Source organism: Bombina bombina, chromosome 2 (genome assembly GCF_027579735.1).
Source record: "Bombina bombina isolate aBomBom1 chromosome 2, aBomBom1.pri, whole genome shotgun sequence".
In the NCBI taxonomy this organism is placed as follows: Eukaryota; Metazoa; Chordata; class Amphibia; order Anura; family Bombinatoridae; genus Bombina; species Bombina bombina.
Window position 1 is genome coordinate 1,387,048,084 of NC_069500.1, and position 21,959 is coordinate 1,387,070,042.

The following is a 21,959-nucleotide window of genomic DNA, read 5'->3' on the forward strand; positions in this document are numbered from 1 at the left end:
AAGCTTTGAAATATAAAAATGTACTTTATTTAAAAATATATAAAATATGGGGATCGGTGCCCAAGGTGCTCAACTCATGGCAGACTTAGCACCAATTGGTGCATGTGCTCTTGGTTGAGTTGCAAGCGCATGCACAGTGTGTATGTGTGTACCAATCAGTCCCTCTCTAGGCTCTGAAATACAAGAGATATTTCTGTTGTGTTGCTATAAATCATCATCAACCAAGTCTAAACAATTTTAATATCAATTAACATCGTTTTTACAGCAGTTATTTATCAATATCCAAACTCCACCCACCATTTACCTTATTTGGGAGAACCAATCTTGGCTTTTGTTTGCAGACAACAAGGCTAACTGCTGTCATAAAGTTAGTATAAAGTACATTGTTGTGCAGTGGTTATCTGATAAACGCCAATTAGGGGTACGTAGCAGAGTTAGTCTTGATAAGTCAGCGGGGTGCTTATCAAGTACTGAGAATTACAAAATTTTCAGAGCTAAATTGCATGAAAAAGTGGGCAAAATTGAAGTATATTGCAAATCTGTTCAATTCCGCATTACTAAACATCTATACCATAATCACGTTTGTTACACGTCCGTCGGTGTCACCAGTTGCGCACACAATAACCCTAATATATTAACCCTTATACTGCAAACCCCCCACAACGCAAATAACTAATTTAATTACTAAGCCCTATAATCTAAACACCCCCTTAATTAACCCCAATTACTACTAAATTAAAAAAATTAAAAAATCTAACACAAAAAATAAAAAATTACAGAAAAAAAACAAAAATTATCAAAAAAAAAAAATTATACCTAATCCCTATGAAAATAAAAAAGCCCCCAAAAATAAAAACACCCCCTAATCTAAACTACAAATAACCCTTAAAACGGTCTTTTGTAGGGCATTGCACTAAGTTAAACAGCTCTTTTATGCTAAGTTCCCCTAACAGTAAAAAACCCCCACCCACCAAACCCCCAAAATAAAAAACATAACACTAAAAAAAAAAAAACTAAAACTACCTATTGCCCCTAAAGGGCATTCAGCTCTCGGCTCTTTTTTCAAGCCTAAAAAAACCCCTAATCTTAAAAAAAAAAAAAAAATCCCAAAAATGAAAATAAAAAAGCCTAAACCTAAGCCCCAAATAGGTATTCACTGTTCCTGAAGTCCGGCGGAGAAGGTCTTCTTCCAGACGGATCCATCATCTATCTTCATCCGGAGTGAAGGCGGCGGAGAGGAGGTGCGGAGCTGTTTTCCCAATGCCTAGATCCTCAACTGCGGCGGTCCTCAGCGGCATGGAGTCTCCTCTTCATGCGATCGTCCGTCGCACACTGAAGATTGAATGCAAGGTACCCTATATTTATTGGGGTACCTTGCATTCCTATTGGCTGAAATTTTTAAATCTGCCAATAGGATGAGAGCTACTGAAATCTTATTGGCTGATTTGAACAGCCAATAGGATTTCAGTAGCTCTAATCCTATTGGCCGATTTCAAAATTTCACCCAATAGGAATGCAAGGTACCCCAAATTGATTGCGCTACCTTGCATTCAATCTTCATTCTACGACGGACATCTGATGCAGACGAGCCTCCATGCCGTCGAACAACGCCGGCGAGGACCGCCACCGCCAAGGATCCAGGCATCGGGAACACAGCTCCGAACCTCTGTTCCGCTCCGCCTTTACTCCAGATAAAGTTAGAAGATGATGCATGTCTGGAAGAAGACCTTCTCCGCCGGACTTCAGGAACAGCAAGTACCTATTTTTGGGGCTTAGGTTTAAGGTTTTTTATTTTAATTTTTGGGGTGTTTTTTTTTTTTTTTTAGATTAGGGTTTTTTGGGCTTGAAAAAGAGCTTATTGCCTTTTTAAAGGGCAATGCCCATACAAATGCCCCTTTAGGGGCAATGGGTAGATTAGTTTCTTTAGTGTTAGGTTTTTTTTATTTTGGGGGGTTTGGTGGGTGGGAGGTTTTTACTGTTAGGGGGACTTAGAATTTTTTATAGGTAAAAGAGCTGTTTAACTTTGGGCAATGCCCTACAAAAGGCCCTTTTAAGGACTATTGGTAGTTTCGTATTAGATTAGGGGTGTTTTTATTTTGGGGAGGATTTTGTATTTTTATAGGGGTATTAGTTTAGGTTTACATTTTTTATTTTGGATAGATTTGTTTATTTTTTTCTGTAATTTTACTTTTATTTGTTTTAACTTTAGCTTGGGGGGTTGTATTTTTTAAACATAGACTGCCCTCTGGGCAGGCTTTTCGCCTAGTTTTATATATATATAAAAAAAAAAAATCAAGGTGCACTGTCCCTTTAAAAACAGGTTAAAGTACTTCATAATACAAAGTGTGTTGCAATAGTACAACCTTAGCATCTCACTGACATACCTCCCTGAAGAATACTTACATCTGTTAATATGTATCACTTATACAAGGGGGGGGGGCAGCTGTCATGTTTCATTGCATTGCTGTACTAATCAATTTGTCTGAACTTATCAGTTACAACCAACACCTTCACTAGCCCAATATAACAGGGTTAAAAAAAAAAATCTGTAGGTGTGCAGGTGTGTAGAAATGACTTGTTTCCATAAACTTAGTAAGTAATAATAAAAAAATAAAAAGTTATGAAACACTTTAAGAGAAGATTATTTCCCAGTGACTCCGCTGGGGATAGTTTCCAAGACAACCAGGCGAAGCTACAACCAGGGAGGGCAGAGGATCCCCTGTGAACATAATCTACATGGGTTAGTTGCTATTATAAAAGCAGACGGTCGCTAGGGGGGTAATATCTCTAGAAATATAGACAGTTTAAACAGATTAGGAAGGCCTTGTGTACACAGCAGCTTTACAGGTTATCATAACTGTCTTTAACCCTCTGGATGCCAGAAAGGGTTGCAACACATCACAGAATATAAGGGGTTAAGTTTATTTACGGATATATACTGTGGATTTGTAATATATCCAGTTAAATATAGCAGTATAGTGCTAGCCCAGAGGTAGTATGTCAAAAGGTTTGTTTTAAATGCCAAGTTAAAAATTAATACCAAAGATTTGCCACCCTGATTTTTTCATCCCACATATACAGGTACGCAAATGTTTTTTTCACATTCATTAAAGTTAAAAGGGACAGTCTACACTTTAGTCATCTTAAAGTCTTACCTTAGACTAAGCTCCACCCCTTGTTATATTATGCAGCGTAACGGTAAAAGAGTTATTTTAAAATGAATTGTGTTTCTGGCCACTTTGAAATGGTTGCCAAGTTTCGCCCACTGATGACATAACGATCTAGGCTGCATCTAGGCACTCTGCTGAATAGCTTTGACAGTCTGTTGAATCCAACTAGTGAGATTTTGTGATTGGATGCCATATGCAGCCCAGATCGTGATGTCATCAATGGGCTGAGCTTGGCAGCCATTTCATAACCAGAAACAATATTAATTCTAAAATAACTTTTTTACCGTTCCTGCTGCATAATATAGAAAAGGTGCAGGAGGCCATTTGCAGCTTAATCTAAGGTAAGACGTTAAGATGACTAAAGTGTAGACGGTCCCTTTAATTAAAATTTGCTATATTTGTTCTTGAACAAAAAAATTACTTTAGAAATATTCAACACCTGATTTTGTGAAAAGAATGTTAATATTTGAATGTTACATTCAATAAAGAAAATTGAACAAATAATTTATATGGGAATCAATGCTGAAGTGTAATATTTGAATCTTCGGTTTGTTCTATTGAAACATCTAATTGGCAACCAGAATATTCTGCAATTTTAAGATTCAGACTTTCCCCCATCTCAGCTCATATATTCTTCACCAACAGATAAAACACAGAAAGGAAAGTATATGTGCTCACAAATAAAAGTCATAAGTAAAACAATGTGATCTATTTCCAACAGCTTATTAAATGATTTGCTTTGTTATATACCATAAATCAGAGGTCTTCAGTAATGACACATACTGTATGGTGCTCTGTGTAGCTATTACACACAATAAGAGTGCACGATTGTGTGGAATTTACTTCTGCCACATGGAAAATTAATTCTATTGTCAAATTTGCTGTATTAGCTTGTTAGCCTTTGCTGAAGGAACAGCATTGCACTACTGACAGCTAGCTGAACACATCTAGTTAGCCAATCACAAGAACCCAATGTGTGCAGGCACTAATCAGCAGCTAGCTGTCACTAGTTTAGGATATGTGCATATTACTTTCCAACAAGGGATACCAAGAGAACAAAGCACATTTGATAATAAAAGTGAATTTAATAGTGTCTTAAAATTACAAGCTGTATCTGAATCCTGCAAGTTTAATTTTGTCTTTCCTATCCTTTTAAACTCTTGGGAAAATGTTTATACTATGCACTTGTTTCTTCAATTATAAAAATTACTGCAAAGTCAAAATTAAAGGGACACTGAACCCAAATGTTTTCTTACATAATTCAGATAGAGCATGACATTTTAAGTAACTTTCTAATTTAATCCTATTATCAATTTTTCATTGTTATCTTGCTATCTTTATTTTAAAAGCAGGAATGTAGATCTTAGCAGCCAGCCCATTTTAGGTTCAGCACTATGGAGAGCGCTTGCTTATTGGAGGATTACATTTATCCACCAATGAGCAAGCATAACCTAGGTTCTCAAACAAAAATGGGTCAGCTACTATGCATCACATTCCTTCTTTTTAAATAAAGATATCAAGAGAACAAAGAAAAATTGATCATAGGAGTAAATTAGAAAGTTGCTTAAAATTGCATTATCCATCTGAATCATGAAATAAATAATTTGGGTTTAGTGTCCCTTTAAACCCTCACAATTGAGACAGAGCATGCAGTTCACAAATTATTATCAGACTTGCTTCGTTATCATGGTACCTTGTGCTGAACAGTAAAACTTTGTAGGCTTATGGGTGCTCAGGAGCGTGCACGTGTCTCTAGCCATCTATAGTAGCAGTATCTGCAACAGCACATTCAATGTTGCGATAATGCAGTCACAGAGGGCTAATTACACGTGCATGTTCCTTAGCTCCTATCAGCCTAAATATGATAAAATAGGAAAATTGCATGTTCATGAAATTTTTATTTTGCCTTTACTTTCCTTTTATTGCTGATATACATAATGTATTTATAGAAACCATTTAAGGGTTCTGTAATGCCTGTATATAATTTTTTTATCCAAAAAAAAAAAATCGCCAATTTGAGCACATTTTTACAATAAGGTTTGGCACCACTGTAGTAGATCAAGCCCAGCTATATGATAGGAGCCATTGCTTCCCGGCACCAGGTATTTGGCAAGCCTAGGCTAATTTTTTATTTTATATAAATATGATCCAAATTATTCAGAAAACCATTTTGGTAAAGAAACACAACATAAGAAAAATGTATAATCTGTTATGAGTATTACTTTTTTTTCCTCTATTTTTTCATAAAAAGCAAAGAACATTCAAACAAAATACAAGAGTGATTTTAAATAATTAAAAACATATTTTACAGGAGATTTAAATCATAAAAAAAAATATTTATTAAGCCACAAAATTAATACAGATATAATAAAAATACCAAGATTGTCAGTCAACTAAGAAAATATTTAAAGTATGTCCTAATGAACGGGTGACTTATTTCATTGTAAAAATAAAATTCTACAGAGGAGCGCAGAAACATAAGGTGGATTTACTTGCTTTCTTTTTGATATAATTGCCCAGTGATCCATAGAAATAATTCATTGTTATACATACTTAGCCTAATGTAAATTATACAAGACCGAAAGACGTTGAAAAAGTCAAAGCGGAAAAAAAAAAAAAAAAAAAAAACTATTCAAAACAATATTAAAAATGCATATCCTGCACAGTGGTCAACAAATCTGTTTAAAACGTAGGCGCTAGTAAGAATATTTAGGAGCCAGACATACTTTTACGACCCAGACAGTGATATTTGTATATAGATATATGGAACATAACCCTAAAAGCTAGGAGCCAGGGATAAAATTCTAGTAGCCAGTGGCTTCCTGGCTTTGTCGAGCCTTGCTGTAAACCTTTCAATAGTTTACCTTTTTTCCAGGTTGTTACTGTGATGCAGACGTTATTGGAATTTTATCGGCTTATTTCCAGTAAGAAGCAGCAAGTAGAGATGATTTACAGAGCAGTGAGATGTACACATACGTAGCACGTCGCACAACCCTCACTGGAAGACTGAATTGACTCCACTTAAGCTGAGTATTTGACCCTGGATAGATGCTACTGGGAAGAACTGGACAAGACACCAGATCTACTTGTCCAGCTAGTGAAGCTCCTATTAAAACGGAGGAACTAACTAGCTCTGGGTCTCATGGCTGACAATGAAAAGCCCTGCAGGCAGATATATCTGGGGTCAACAGCTAAGGAAATCTTGAATTTCCAATACAAAACAAAGACTTCTGAGGTCATTAAGAATATCTTTCTTTGGTGGAAAAAAAAAAAAAAGCTTTACTAGTCCCGACTCCCCCCATGTTCCCTAATATAAGCCAAAAAGCAAAACCTGTAACGTACAAATTAAATAGCTGGTTTAGACAAAATATACGTGACAGAATTATGTTGAAATCAAAATGAATTGATTCAGAGCATATAATGATTTTAAAAAAAAAAACTCTCTTGCTATCCTTTGTTGAAACCAGGAATAGGCTCAGACAAAGGCTGTGGCTGACATTTTCCAAAGTACAGACCTTAGTGAAGGGCACCAAGGTACATTTGAAATTAAAAACATTATTTTATAGTGCTTGGTGTTATTATACTGATGCAGATACCACTGATCCTATAACCAGCCCTCCTCTGGCTATACCCATGTGCCAGTGTCACTACTGTGTCATTATATAGAGCTGGGTGTTATTATACTGATGCAGGTACCACTGATCCTATAACCAGCCCTCCTCTGGCTATACCCATGAGCCAGTGTCACTACTGTGTCATTATATAGTGCTGGGTGTTATTATACTGATGCAGGTACCACTGATCCTATAACCAGCCCACCTCTGGCTATACCCATGTGCCAGTGTCACTACTGTGTTATTATATAGTGCTGGGTGTTATTATACTGATGCAGATACTACTGACCCTATAACCAGCCCTCCTCTGGCTATACCCATGTGCCAGTGTCACTACTGTGTCATTATATAGTGCTGGGTGTTATTATACTGATGCAGATACCACTGATCCTACAACCTGCCCTCCTCTGGCTATACCCATAAGCCAGTATCACTACTGTATCATTATATAGCACTGGGTGTTATTATACTGATGCAGATACCACTGATCCTATAACCAGCCCTCCTCTGGCTATACCCATGTGCCAGTGTCACTACTGTGTCATTATATAGTGCTTGGTGTTATTATACTGATGCAGATACCACTGATCCTATAACCAGTCCTTGTCTGGCTATACCCATGTGCCAGTGTCACTACTGTGTCATTATATAGTGCTGGGTGTTATTATACTGATGTAGATACCACTGATCCTACAACCTGCCCTCCTCTGGCTATACCCATGTGCCAGTGTCACTACTGTGTCATTATATAGTGCTGGGTGTTATTATACTGATGCAGATACCACTGATCCTATAACCAGCCCTCCTCTGGCTATACCCATGTGCCAGTGTCACTACTGTGTCATTATATAGTGCTGGGTGTTATTATACTGATGCAGATACCACTGATTCTATAACCAGCCCTCCTCTGGCTATACCCATGTGCCAGTGTCACTACTGTGTCATTATATAGCGCTGGGTGTTATTATACTGATGCAGATACCACTTATTCTATAACCAGCCCTCCTCTGGCTATACCCATGTGCCAGTGTCACTAATGTGTCATTATATAGCACTGGGTGTTATTATACTGATGCAGATACCACTGATCCTATAACCAGTCCTTCTCTGGCTATACCCATAAGCCAGTGTCACTAATGTGTCATTAGATAGTGCTGGGTGTTATTATACTGATGCAGATACCACTGATCCTATAACCAGCCCTCCTCTGGCTATACCCATGTGCCAGTGTCACTACTGTGTCATTAGATAGTGCTGGGTGTTATTATACTGATACAGATACCACTGATCCTATAACCAGTCCTCCTCTGGCTATACCCATAAGCCAGTGTCACTAATGTGTCTTTGTATAGTGCTGGGTGTTATTATACTGATGCAGGTACCACTGATCCTATAACCAGCCCTCCTCTGACTATACGCATGTGCTAGTGTCACTAGTGTGTCATTAGATAGTGCTTGGTGTTATTATACTGATGCAGATACCACTGACCCTATAACCAGCCCTCCTCTGACTATACGCATGTGCTAGTGTCACTAGTGTGTCATTAGATAGTGCTTGGTGTTATTATACTGATGCAGATACCACTGACCCTATAACCAGCCCTCCTCTGGCTATACCCATGTGCCAGTATCATTACTGTGTCATTATATAGTGCTGGGTGTTATTATACTGATGCAGATACCACTGATCCTATAACCAGTCCTCCTCTGGCTATACCCATAAGCCAGTGTCACTACTGTGTCATTATATAGTGCTGGGTGTTATTGTACTGATGCAGATACCACTGATCCTATAACCAGTCCTCCTCTGGCTATACCCATAAGCCAGTGTCACTAATGTGTCTTTGTATAGTGCTGGGTGTTATTATACTGATGCAGGTACCACTGATTCTATAACCAGCTCTCCTCTGGCTATACCCATGTGCCAGTGTCACTAATGTGTCATTATATAGTGCTTGGTGTTATTGTACTGATGAAGATACCAATGATCCTATAACCAGTCCTCTTCTGGCTATACCCATAAGCCAGTGTCACTACTGTGTCATTATATAGTGCTGGGTGTTATTATACTGATGCAGATACCACTGATCCTATAACCAGCCCTCCTCTGGCTATACCCATGTGCCAGTGTCACTAATGTGTCATTATATAGTGCTTGGTGTTATTGTACTGATGAAGATACCAATGATCCTATAACCAGTCCTCTTCTGGCTATACCCATAAGCCAGTGTCACTACTGTGTCATTATATAGTGCTAGGTGTTATTATACTGATGCAGATACCACTGATCCTATAACCAGCCCTCCTCTGGCTATACCCATGTGCCAGTGTCACTAATGTGTCATTAGATAGTGCTGGGTGTTATTATACTGATGCAGATACCACTGATCCTATAACCAGTCCTCCTCTGGCTATACACATGTGCCAGTGTCACTACTGTGTCATTATATAGTGCTTGGTGTTATTATACTGATGCAGATACCACTGATCCTATAACCAGCCCTCCTCTGGCTATACCCATAAGCCAGTGTCACTACTGTGTCATTATATAGTGTTGGGTGTTATTATACTGATGCAGATACAACTGACCCTATAACCAGTCCTCCTCTGGCTATACCCATGTGCCAGTGTCACTACTGTGTCATTAGATAGTGCTGGGTGTTATTATACTGATGCAGATATCACTGATCCTATAACCAGCCCTCCTCTGGCTATACCCATGTGCCAGTGTCACTACTGTGTCTTTGTATAGTGCTTGGTGTTATTATACTGATGCAGATATCACTGATCCTATAACCAGTCCTCCTCTGGCTATACCCATAAGCCAGTGTCACTACTGTGTCATTAGATAGTGCTGGGTGTTATTATACTGATGCAGATACCACTGATCCTATAACCAGTCCTCCTCTGGCTATACCCATAAGCCAGTGTCACTACTGTGTCATTATATAGTGCTTGGTGTTATTATACTGATGCAGATACCACTGACCCTATAACCAGCCCTTGTCTGGCTATACCCATGTGCCAGTGTCACTACTGTGTCATTATACTGATGCAGATACCACTGATCCTATAACCAGTCCTCCTCTGGCTATACGCATGTGCCAGTGTCACTACTGTGTCTTTGTATAGAGCTTGGTGTTATTATACTGATGCAGATACCACTGATCCTATAACCAGCCCTCCTCTGGCTATACCCATAAGCCAGTGTCACTAATGTGTCATTAGATAGTGCTGGGTGTTATTATACTGATGCAGATACCACTGATCCTATAACCAGTCCTCCTCTGGCTATACCCATAAGCCAGTATCACTACTGTATCATTATATAGCGCTGGGTGTTATTATACTGATGCAGATACCACTGATCCTATAACCAGTCCTCCTCTGGCTATACCCATAAGCCAGTATCACTACTGTGTCATTAGATAGTGCTGGGTGTTATTATACTGATGCAGATACCACTGATCCTATAACCAGTCCTCCTCTGGCTATACCCATAAGCCAGTGTCACTACTGTGTCATTAGATAGTGCTGGGTGTTATTATACTGATGCAGATACCACTGATCCTATAACCAGCCCTCCTCTGGCTATACCCATGTGTCAGTGTCACTACTGTGTCATTATATAGTGCTGGGTGTTATTATACTGATGCAGATACCACTGATCCTATAACCAGCCCTCCTCTGGCTATACCCATGTGTGTCACTACTGTGTCATTATATAGTGCTAGGTGTTATTATACGGATGCAGATACCACTGAACCTATAACCAGCCCTTGTCTGGCTATACCCATGTGCCAGTGTCACTACTGTGTCATTATATAGTGCTGGGTGTTATTATACTGATGCAGATACCACTGATCCTATAACCAGCCCTCCTCTGGCTATACCCATAAGCCAGTGTCACTACTGTGTCATTATATAGTGCTTGGTGTTATTATACTGATGCAGATACCACTGATCCTATAACCAGCCCTCCTCTGGCTATACCCATGTGCCAGTGTCACTACTGTGTCATTATATAGTGCTGGGTGTTATTATACTGATACAGATACCACTGATCCTAGAACCAGCCCTCCTCTGGCTATACCCATGTGCCAGTGTCACTACTGTGTCATTATATAGTGCTGGGTGTTATTATACTGATGCAGATACCACTGATCCTATAACAAGCCCTCCTCTGGCTATACCCATGTGCCAGTGTCACTACTGTGTCATTATATAGTGCTTGGTGTTATTATACTGATGCAGATACCACTGACCCTATAACCAGCCCTTGTCTGGCTATACCCATGTGCCAGTGTCACTACTGTGTCATTATATAGAGCTGGGTGTTATTATACAGATGCAGATACCACTTACCCTATAACCAGCCCTTGTCTGGCTATACCCATGTGTCAGTGTCACTACTGTGTCTTTGTATAGAGCTGGGTGTTATTATACAGATGCAGATACACATCCAGTATTTATCTCAGGCTTTATTTATTCCATAACTTTTCGCCCAATATCACTAGCAGTCTCTTGACAAGCCACTAACTTTATTCACACTACATATTTTTTTATTCCTATTATTTAATCAGAAAGAAAAGATATACTAAGGTTGTGTCGGACACTGCAAGGGCTAGTCACGGACACCAGTGTCCGTGTACGGACACCTTGCCTATCCCTGGTTGAAACTAAGATCGTTCCCATGGGCGTATATTGAGGAATGCTCAGGAGTGTGAACGTCTTCAGCTCTATATGGCAGTGTTTGCAACAATATTGGTAATAATGTTATAAAACAGCTATATATATATATATATATATATATATATATATATATATATATATATATATATATATATATATATATACACACCAACTTTTCAGTACTACATGTCTTTAAAAGGGACACTAAACCCAATTTTTTTCTCTCTCGTGATTCAGATAGAGCATGCCATTTTAAGCAACTTTCTAATTTACTCCTTTTTTAAATTTCTTTGTTCTATTGGTATGTTTATTTGAAAAAGCATGAATGATAGCTTAAGAGCCGGACCATTTTTAGTTCAGCACACTGGATAGTGCTTATTGATTGGTGGCTACATTTAGTATCCTAAATTTGGGTTTAGTAACCCTTTAAAGTAATATATATACACGTAGTATTCATTAACAAATAAAATCACGGCAGTTAGGGACAGATATAATTCAGCTCCTGCACTGATCAAGCACTCTCGGCTCCAGAGCAGAAATATTACTGAGACCTAGCTGAACACAGTCATTAGATTAGCAAAATAACTATTGTTTTGCCAAAGTAACTAATCTCTACTCCCCTTGAATTCCACACACACACACACGTAAATGGTCCCCCATCTCTACAGGTAAGAGTCAAAAATATCCCTGTATCTAGTTCTCTTGAAAATCAAGGGGTTTTCACTGTGACAAGGATTACTTGCGTGGTGCCTTAACCCCTTAGTTACCTTGTATGTTCTGATCAGGGTAGATAAAAAGATTTAAAAAAAAACACATACATTATAATCCAATGGTTATTCATCCTAAAATAAGGATTTTTTTTTAAAAAAATTATGTAGCATGAGGCTGTATATTTATGGCTGCAATGTTTATTTTTTTTTGGTAAATAAACTCTATTAACTCATTCACAATACCATTCTCTCCCAGAGGTTCCTGTGAGATTATTTTGGGCATTTTTTTCTGTCTTGAAGATATTATCACATATTCTTGGTTTTGTTACTGCAAAATGTAACCTCTTGCTAACAGTATAGATGTCATTGTAATGCAGACAGACAAATCACAAAAGCCAGGGGACAATACTTCCTGGAAATTTCTGCCTGGCTCCTTAATTATGGCTTATACTAAATATAATTTTTCAAACACTCATGTCCGTCTCCTAAAAAAAATTTTTTTTTTAATCTCTCTCAATATTCTCGCTGCTCCTAAATCTGAGATATACAGGTCAACCACTTTTATGGTATTTTAAACATTCTTTTTCAAGTATAGTATATAATCTTAGCATGTTATAGCCTTTGAAGACCAGATTCAATATTCTCTCCAGGACCTTTTTAATGGTCACACCACCGGGCTGATTTCACTGACCACCCTGCAAAAATGTATGACAATGTTAAAGGGACAGTCAACATAATTAATAATTATTGTTCTTTAAAAAGATAGATAATCCCTTTAATACACATTCCCCAATTTTGCATAACCAACACAGTTATAATAATATACTTTTTACCTCTGTGATTACCTAGTAACTAAGCCTCTGCAAACTGCCCCTTATTTCAGTTCTTTTGACAGACTTGCATTTTAGCCAATCAGTGCTTACTCCTAGGAGCTTCACGTGCGTTAGCTCGTTATCTATATGAAACACATGAACTAACACCCTCTAGTGGTTAAACACTGTCTTTAAGATTATAGGCGGCCTTCAAGCTCTAAGAAATTAACATTTGAACCTCCTAGGTTTAGCTTTCAACTAAGAATACCAAAGAACAAAGCAAAATTGGTGACAAAAGTAAATTGGAAAGTTGTTTAAAATGGCATGCCTTATTTACCTCATAAAAGTTTTTTGTTTTTTTTACTTGACTGTCCCTTTAAGCTAAAATTAAAATTGATTATTGCACAGATTATCATTAAATACATTTATGTTACATTAAGCAATTCATTTAACATAGTTTGTGCCTTGGATGGCAGAAAATTATGATTTTTACAAAACATTACACTGCCCGTACCCAGTTATTTTATAATGCCACCCAGCAGCAACTGAGATTGATTCGTTCCAGCAATATTACATTTTGAAAAAGGTTCAGAAACTATTTCAGAAGTCACATTTTAGCAGTCTGATATAACTGTACACTTGGTGCAAAAAACAGACGATTAATTCTTTTTTTATTTACTGCTCTGGAATGTCTGGTTTGCAGCTCAGGGTAGCTTGGGGCTGTATTCTCATTACTGTAGATGATTTCAGAAGGCAGATTTATCTTGCTTTTGTTCGGTTACTATCTGACCTGGTATTGATACATTTTGCCGGATCCAGCTAGTGACATCTTGTACTAAATACAAACTGCAGCCTAAAGCGCTGTTCATACTTGCTTGCTCACTTAAAGTAAATTTGTGCTAAATACAGAGTTTGTCAGATCACTAAATCCAACAATATTTATTCATTTTCCAGATTTTGTTGGCCAATGCAATTATAAGATACATACCAGTATATTTTGTACAGGCACAGTGGATCCTGCAGATTGATATCCCAATCCCTGATAGATTATTTACTCATAAAATGTGTGACTGGCTCCTAAAGCTGAAATTAATTTGTTGTTAACACCGATTCCCTGTACACCCCCCACTAGTTTAGCAATAATGAGAAACCAGGCATTTGCTTATATTTAAACACAGGGAGGAATACTTTTTTCAAACAGGTAAACAATAAAAATTATAAAACGTCTTACCTGTGTGTGTATTGTGATTTTTAACACTCAAAATGCTCATGGAGGTTAATTTAATTCATCCCCTTTGTTGTGTAGCATATAGGAATACATTACTGCTCACTCCAGCATAGAAGATGTTAACATTCATGCCCCACTTATGCTTTATCATATGAAATGAACAATCTTTAAAAAGGGAAATACAATTTTAAAGAACTTTACAGATTCCACCTATTATCTAATTTGCTTCATTTTCTTGGTATCCTTTGTTGAAGGAGCAGCAATGCACTACTGAGAGCTAGCTGAAAGCCATTAAAACAAGGCATATATGTGCAACCACCAATCAGCAACTTCAGAGCCTACCAAGGTATTCTTTTCAATAAAGTATATAAAGAGAACAAAACAAATTTTATAGAAATACATTTGAAAGTTATTTAAAATAGCATGCTCTATCTGAATCAAGAAAGATAATAAAATTGGGTTTCATGTCCCTATAAATACCTAGTTATTCAGGGTCAGTAATGCAACATTTACATGCGCTAAATTTAGAATTTTAATGGTGTCTAATTTGCATATTGTTTAACTGTTGCCCAAACTAAGGCCCAATCTCCATAAAGTGAGTCGCCATGAACCATGGAGATATTTAGCACTATTTCCTCTCTAACTGCAAACCAGTCACCAACAGCTAGGCCTAGCACACAACTCCTGTATCTCTACCCATTTTCATCACGCAGAGGGCCTTCCCTTGTGGCATCAGAGAGGAATGGTCTCATCTTTGCAAGGACTATACTGTCTAATACATGCACACATACAGTACATACATACATATACTGAATGATATTCTATAGAAGTGCTTCAGACCTTCACAAAACACATGTATCTCCGATTTTCCAGCTAGCATCCAGGACTGGGACGATGTGACCACAATCAGGGCATCCCATGGGTGGTAGTGGGCCTGTTTATAGCTTAGATTTTTGGCTGAGTAGTTATCCACTTTCATTTTATGAAGTAGGAAATCTATAGGCAACACATAGAGCGGGATTTATAATAAGGCAGAGTAAGCATGTGCCTACAAGCACTCTCCACAGGGGCGCCCGTCTCTGCCTATTATAAATACCGGTCGGCCAGCAACCATACCTAAGATGGCCACCGGCAGTGAAATAACAGACCCCGCACATACACAATGCTTGCAGCAGCCATAACAATGATGGGCGCCACACCTCCATCTTAGTTAAGATTGTAGGCACAAATGGTGACTGGGGAGCGTGACTACAAGCACCTGGGATGTAAATCCAGCCCTGGTAACAGTACAAAAGGGCAAAACAATTGAGAGCACTAATAATCCCATTACATTTTTTTTTATTTTATTTTTTTTATTTATTTATTCATTCATTTTTATTATCATTGTTTAGCAGCATGGTACAAAAGGATGTCATTGTTGATAAAAAAGTTTAAACAGAAACAAAAGAGGGAGAAACCATCAGTCTCCAAAAGAAAGGAGAACAAACTCCCTGTATAGTAAAATGAAATAGTAGAGCTAGACTGTCCGTGATAAGTCCATTTGAAAACAGTAGCCCCACTCCATATAAATGCATGGTAATTGACAATGACACCAATGTACAAAACATAACTCAAACAACAACAAAACTATGCCGAAATTTCTAAATTTAAGACCACTTTGTATATATTCTACACATCTAGTGGTATCCCTCGACTTTGTATTTAACCTCTTAAGGACATATGACGGAATTTTCTGTCATAAAACAATTGAGCAAACTGAAAGCTGTGTCCTTAAAGGGTTAACTATCAACCTTTGAGAGAAGTGCTAAGCTAAAGAAGTCATTATTAGAGTATCAGGCAGGGGTGGGACCACGTCAGCCGTACCCCTCTAAGATAACACTAGGCCTGTCATTCCTCCTAGGTCACTCCTGTAACTTGTGTAAAGCTCCCCCCTTCTATCCTCAGATCATTTTGGATTTCATCCCAGATGAATTTTAAATCATGGAAGAATCCTAACCTAATCGATTTAAAGAAACTGTATACTTCCATTCTCAAGGTATCTGTCATGTGAGAGTGCCAGTCCTTTAGGGTCGGGCAGATAATCCCATTACATTTTATATATAGACCTCTACTAAAACAATAGAGCATATCTTTTTTGCATTAGAACAGGGGTGGTTAAGTTATGGCAAAAGGTGACCGCTAACATTGCACCTCCGGGTGACCACCATACTGTAATTGGCTGCAAGTGTAGTGCCTTCTAAATTATTTTCCTCATGAATCAATGCTACATATTGACAATTAAGCATTAATTGTTTATGTGTATTATGGGTTTAAAAATTAAATTCCAATGAATAATTGTTTTTGTTTTTTTCTTAAATGAAAAGTATCCCACTAAATTCACAGCAGGCTATTTAGATTTGAATCTCTGTATGTTAAGAATATATCAAAACCAAGTCTGTTCCGCTCTCTTCAAAAGTAAATTCCATCAGTTACTCAATCTGAAAACAAATTGCATCTCTAATTAAATTCACCGCAAAAAATATATCAAATGAAATCAAAAAGGTACATTGAACTGTGGTTAGAGCTTCCTTTGCATTAAGTGTGTAGCATCAGAAGTAGGTCACCCAAATTATGTTTTTTTATATAACTGGATTCCTGTATTCTTGGCATCTTCATATACCAGAGATGTGTCCGAACAAGGTAACCCAGGGTGCTGAACCAAAATAGGGACGGCTCCTAAGCTTACATTCCTCCTTTTTCAAATAAAGATACCAAGAGAACAACAAAAATTGATAATAGGAGCAAATTACAAAGATGCTTAAAATTGCATGTTCTATCTGAATCATGAAAGAAAAAAACATCGGTTTTATATACCTTTAAGCACGAGTATTTTAACGCTGCTTAGTTAATACCTTAAAGCTACCATTACTAGGCAGAAGATGTAGAAAACCTACAATCTTGACTTCAGCAACACTATATATTTTTTGTATATCTTCTATATCTGTAGGTGGTTAGTATACATAAAAAAAAATATATTCAGCAAAAACTATAAAACATTATTATGGAATGTTTGAAATGTTCCAGCATTTTTATAATATTTAGAGAACAAGTCACACAACATAAAAGATTGCAGACTTTATTAAGAGCATTGTTATGACTACTCATACAGGATTAAAAGGCCATAACAGTCATACAATTACATGCTATCATTTTAAGACTATCAACCCTGCACTTCTGTTTGTTAAACACATAGTAGAAGTACCACATCTGAATTTGTGGGACTAGCGAGGCCGATTTGATCATCTGTGTTTTCCCCTTTTGGACCCGAAGAGTTCTGCTGCGGTACTTCTACTGTGTAACCCTTTTGCATGGTCCTAAATCTTAAAATTACAAACTCTAATGAATTAGAGAATGCCATTTTCAACTATTATAGCCCTTTAACAGAGCAGAATGGAGTTTAAAGCTAAGAAGGTTTATAAATAATGGTTATAGGTTACAAGGTAATTATTTCTGCATTTCTTTAGGCATAACCATCTGTGTATTCAGCTAATCCAACAATAATCACATTTTTTTACTGCTTTTTTTTTATTTTTTTAAAAACCTTCCGTTCTGTAGTTTAATTGTACAAATGCTGAAAATTGCACATTTCCTTCACAATTGCAAGGTTTTAATAAGTCTCTAAATAATCTTAAAATAAAGGCTATATACCCAAATAGAAAATGCCCTGTGTAATATGCAAGCAATTATAAAATAATGTGTTTAACCCCTACAAAAAGGTATTAAATACATAGTTAAAGTCAGTTATTGAGCAACAATAAACTACAGGACACACAAAAAGGCCAGATTTTCAGGATATTTGAACTAGAGTGGTACCCATGGGTATTTACCTCTCATCCATGGTATTCCTGAAACTCTGGCCTGTAAGTTTTTTTTTTAATTTAAAATCAGATTTTTTTTTATTTATTTTTTTAAAACAAAATGCTTTTCCAGGAGAAAAAAAAAATAATCTATCTAAAGATAGTTTCTATTTAAAGGGACAAGACAACATTAAAAACTTTCATGATTCAGACAGAGCGGGCAATTTTAAACAACTTTCCAATTTACTTCCATTAACAAAATGTGCCGTGTCTTTTTATATTTACACTTTTTGAGTCACCAGCCCCTACTGAGCATGTGCAAGAATTCACAAATATATGTATATAAATTTGTGATTGGCTGATGGCGGTCACATGATACAGGCGGAGTTGAAATAGGCATAACTTTGAAATTTGTCAGGAAAAAAAAATGTAAAAAAAAAAAAAATCTACCACTCATTTAAAGTTCAGAATAAGTTATATTGTCTTGTTATCATGCAAATCTACTCTATTCACTGGTCCTTTAAAATATATTATCTAAAAGGTTATTCATCCTGAAATATGGATTTGGTTTTTTTAATTATATAGCAAGATGCTGTATATTCGTGGCTGTAATATTTAATTTTCTTTTAGTGATGCACCGAAATGAAAATTCTGGACCAAAACCAAAAACGACTTTTTTTAAACAATTTATTTTAAACACCTATATAAAGTCTACTATAAACATGTTTTCTTAGGCAACTATTTTAAAATATTTTTGTTTTATTTTTGCATAATTAGATTATTTAATGAATGAATCGGAATTGAAAAACTGCAAGCAATTAAAATAACCACATTTTTATTGAAAGTAACACACTAAAATTAGACAACAACAAAAAAAACTTAAAAACAATAATATGCTACACAATAATTGTACCAAGAAAAAAAAAAAAAAAAAGATAATGCCATTTTCGGCCAAAATGTTTCTGCGACCGAAATTTTGGTGCATCCTTACACAATATTAAATATCAATATACTGTATTATTCTTTAAAGGGACATTCAACACTGCCCACAACATTAATCTATGTTTCAAAACTAAATAAAAAGATCAAGCTCCAAGGTGCCCCCTTTCTCTTACTTACCGCCTTCACTGTTGAATCGTCATTGTTATCTTACAAATTGGTGTCCTAACACGTCTTCCTAACTCCCCCCACCGTGACGTCTTCGCCTTCTTTCTCAAACTAGCAGCCAATGAGAGCCCATTCCCCGGACTGAAATCCAAGCGCGTTCACGGCCGTTAGCGCATGCGCAATATACTAGGAACACTAAAAGCGGAACCAAAATAATCCAAGTTGTTTCCGTTCCGCTTATATTACGTAATGGAGTACTATAAGTAAGATAATCGGAACGGAAACAACTTGGGTTATTATGGTTCCGCTTTTAATGTTCCTATTGTATCGCGCATGCGCTAACGCCCGTGAACGCGCTGGGATTGAAGCAGAGAAATTGGATATAACTGCCGGGTAGTTTGAAGAAGACGAGCTATACGTCACAGTGGGGGGAGTTAAGCAGCCATATTAGGAGACAAATTTTGAAGTTATCGATGAGGATTGAACAGTGAAGGCAGTAAGTAAGAGAAAGGGGGAACGTTGAAGCTTGCTCTTTATACTTAGTTTAGAAACATAGATTATTGTTGTGGGCAGTGTTGAATGTCCCTTTAATAGAATTAGATTTAACAGGTTGTTTTTTTTTACCAATTATCCAAATTATTTATAGTCCTAGAAAATTATTATTTTATGCAAAACAGTAAGTCAAGTAATGAACGTTTCTGTGCCTGAAATTTCGGTGCATCCCTAATTTGTTTGTAAATTAATTACATAAAATAAAACCATTCACAATGTCATGCTCTCCCAGAGGTTTCTGTCAGATTATTTTGAGCAATTTTTCTATCTTCAAGAAATGATCACTTATTGGTTTTGTAGTTCTCAAAACAGAGAATTTGTGTCTGCAGAAATACCATGCCCCTTCTTCACAGCAAAAATTTTATAAAATAAATATACAGACCTTAAAAAGATCAAGAAAGATAACTTTGGGGTTTCAGAGCATACAATGTTCAGATTTACTTTTATTATAAAAATGTAGCTTCATTCTTTGGTATTATTTGTTGAAGGTGAATAATGCTCCACTAGGGCCTAGCTAAATACATTGGGTGAGACAGTGACAAGCAGCTAGCTCACAATAGTGCATTGCTTCTGAGCCTACCTATGTCTGCTTTTAAACAATGGATACCAAGAGAATGAACTAGCATATATAAGAGATACATTGGAAAATTTCTGAAAAATTGCATTTTCTTTCTGAATCATGAAATTTTAAAATGTTACATTACTGTCCCTTTAATACATTGCTCCTCTGCAAATCTATGTACACAAAATCAACCATACTAAGTTTCAAGAAGCTCACTAAATAGAAGATGGTTTGGAGTGGAAGAGATCTGCACAAGGACTTTAGTGTGAGGAGGGAGGGGCAAGCATTAAAAATGAAATATAATGGTATTGTTTTAGTTAAAACTATTTCAAATTATTATAAAGATCATTATTTTTCTCCTTCCAATAAAATACAGCTGAAAAGTTGATCAAATATTAATGATTAACCTATTAATCTCGAGATAGAATCATCAATTATTGGGAGGTGAACTATCTATGCATTTCTAATGATATATAACCAAATCAGTAATGATCTTCTAAAAATGAAAATCACGATTCATTTAAATCACTAGTCAGTAAGACCAATTTCAATATGATCTAAAATCATATCCACCCAGCAAGAGACCAAAGTAAACTAAAAATTTTCTTAAAATTGTATGGTCTGTCTGAACCATAAAAGTGTAATTTTGACTTTTATGTCCTTTTAAGCAGCTACAGTTTCACCTTTAATAACAATTTTTTATTTGCTTGAAAAACTTACTAGCGTTATGAAATATAAAGTGAGTCAGCATTTAGTGTAGCCTCATTAATGTCAAATTCTTGGTTATACACATATACATTGATGTAAAACTTTATTAACACCTTACAACTCAAGAGCAGTACATAGACACGCTTCTCTTAAACACAATGACCCCAAGTATCCTATAATGCGGACATTCGGAAGCCAGATTTAAATGAGTTTGTATCCTGGAGAAAACTCAAATTTGAGACTTGCGGTGTAGCCTTCCTCTGTATATAAGTCAGACTCAGTAACCCTGCATCACACAGTCAGTAGAATCTGGCCCATGTATGTCTCCCACTAACGGAAGAGATAGAATACAAAATATTTTATTGTAAGTTACAGTAAAACCATGCAATCTGAGCACTAGGGTTGTCACCTGCCCAATGTGACAGTAAGGTATATGAAAATAAACTGGAAGAAACTGATTGTGTCTGATCAGAAGATATGAAGGGGGCATTTGGTGGACAGGGGCTGCAAGACGTTGAGTATGATCAGAGGTCTCATGTGGGCATATATTAATAGGGGTTTTAGGGACATCGGACTTGTCTAAAAGGTCTTATATGGGCATACAGTTTACAGAGGCTTCAGAGACATGGGTTTGATCTGAGGTCTAATATGGGCATATAGCTTACACAGAGGCTTCTAGGCAATGAATGTGTATCTGAGGCCTGATATGGGAATACAGCTAACAGAGGTTTCTGGGACATGGGTTTGATATGAGGCCTGATATGGGCATACAGCTAACAGAGGCCTCTGGGCCATGGGTTTGATATGAGAATACAGCTAACAGAGGTGCCTGGGCCTTGGGTTTTATCTGAGACCTGATATGGGAATACAGCTAACAGAGGTGCCTGGGCCTTGGGTTTTATCTGAGACCCGATATGGGAATACAGCTAACAGAGGTGCCTGGGCCTTGGGTTTTATCTGAGACCCGA

General features: G+C 36.9%; 1 protein-coding gene across 1 annotated transcript in view; it reads right to left on the minus strand.

The window, feature by feature from the left end:
• The window catches only part of LOC128650395 (solute carrier family 4 member 11), a 541,036-nt gene that overhangs the window by 507,379 nt on the left and 11,698 nt on the right, over positions 1 to 21,959 (minus strand). The window lies entirely within an intron of this gene.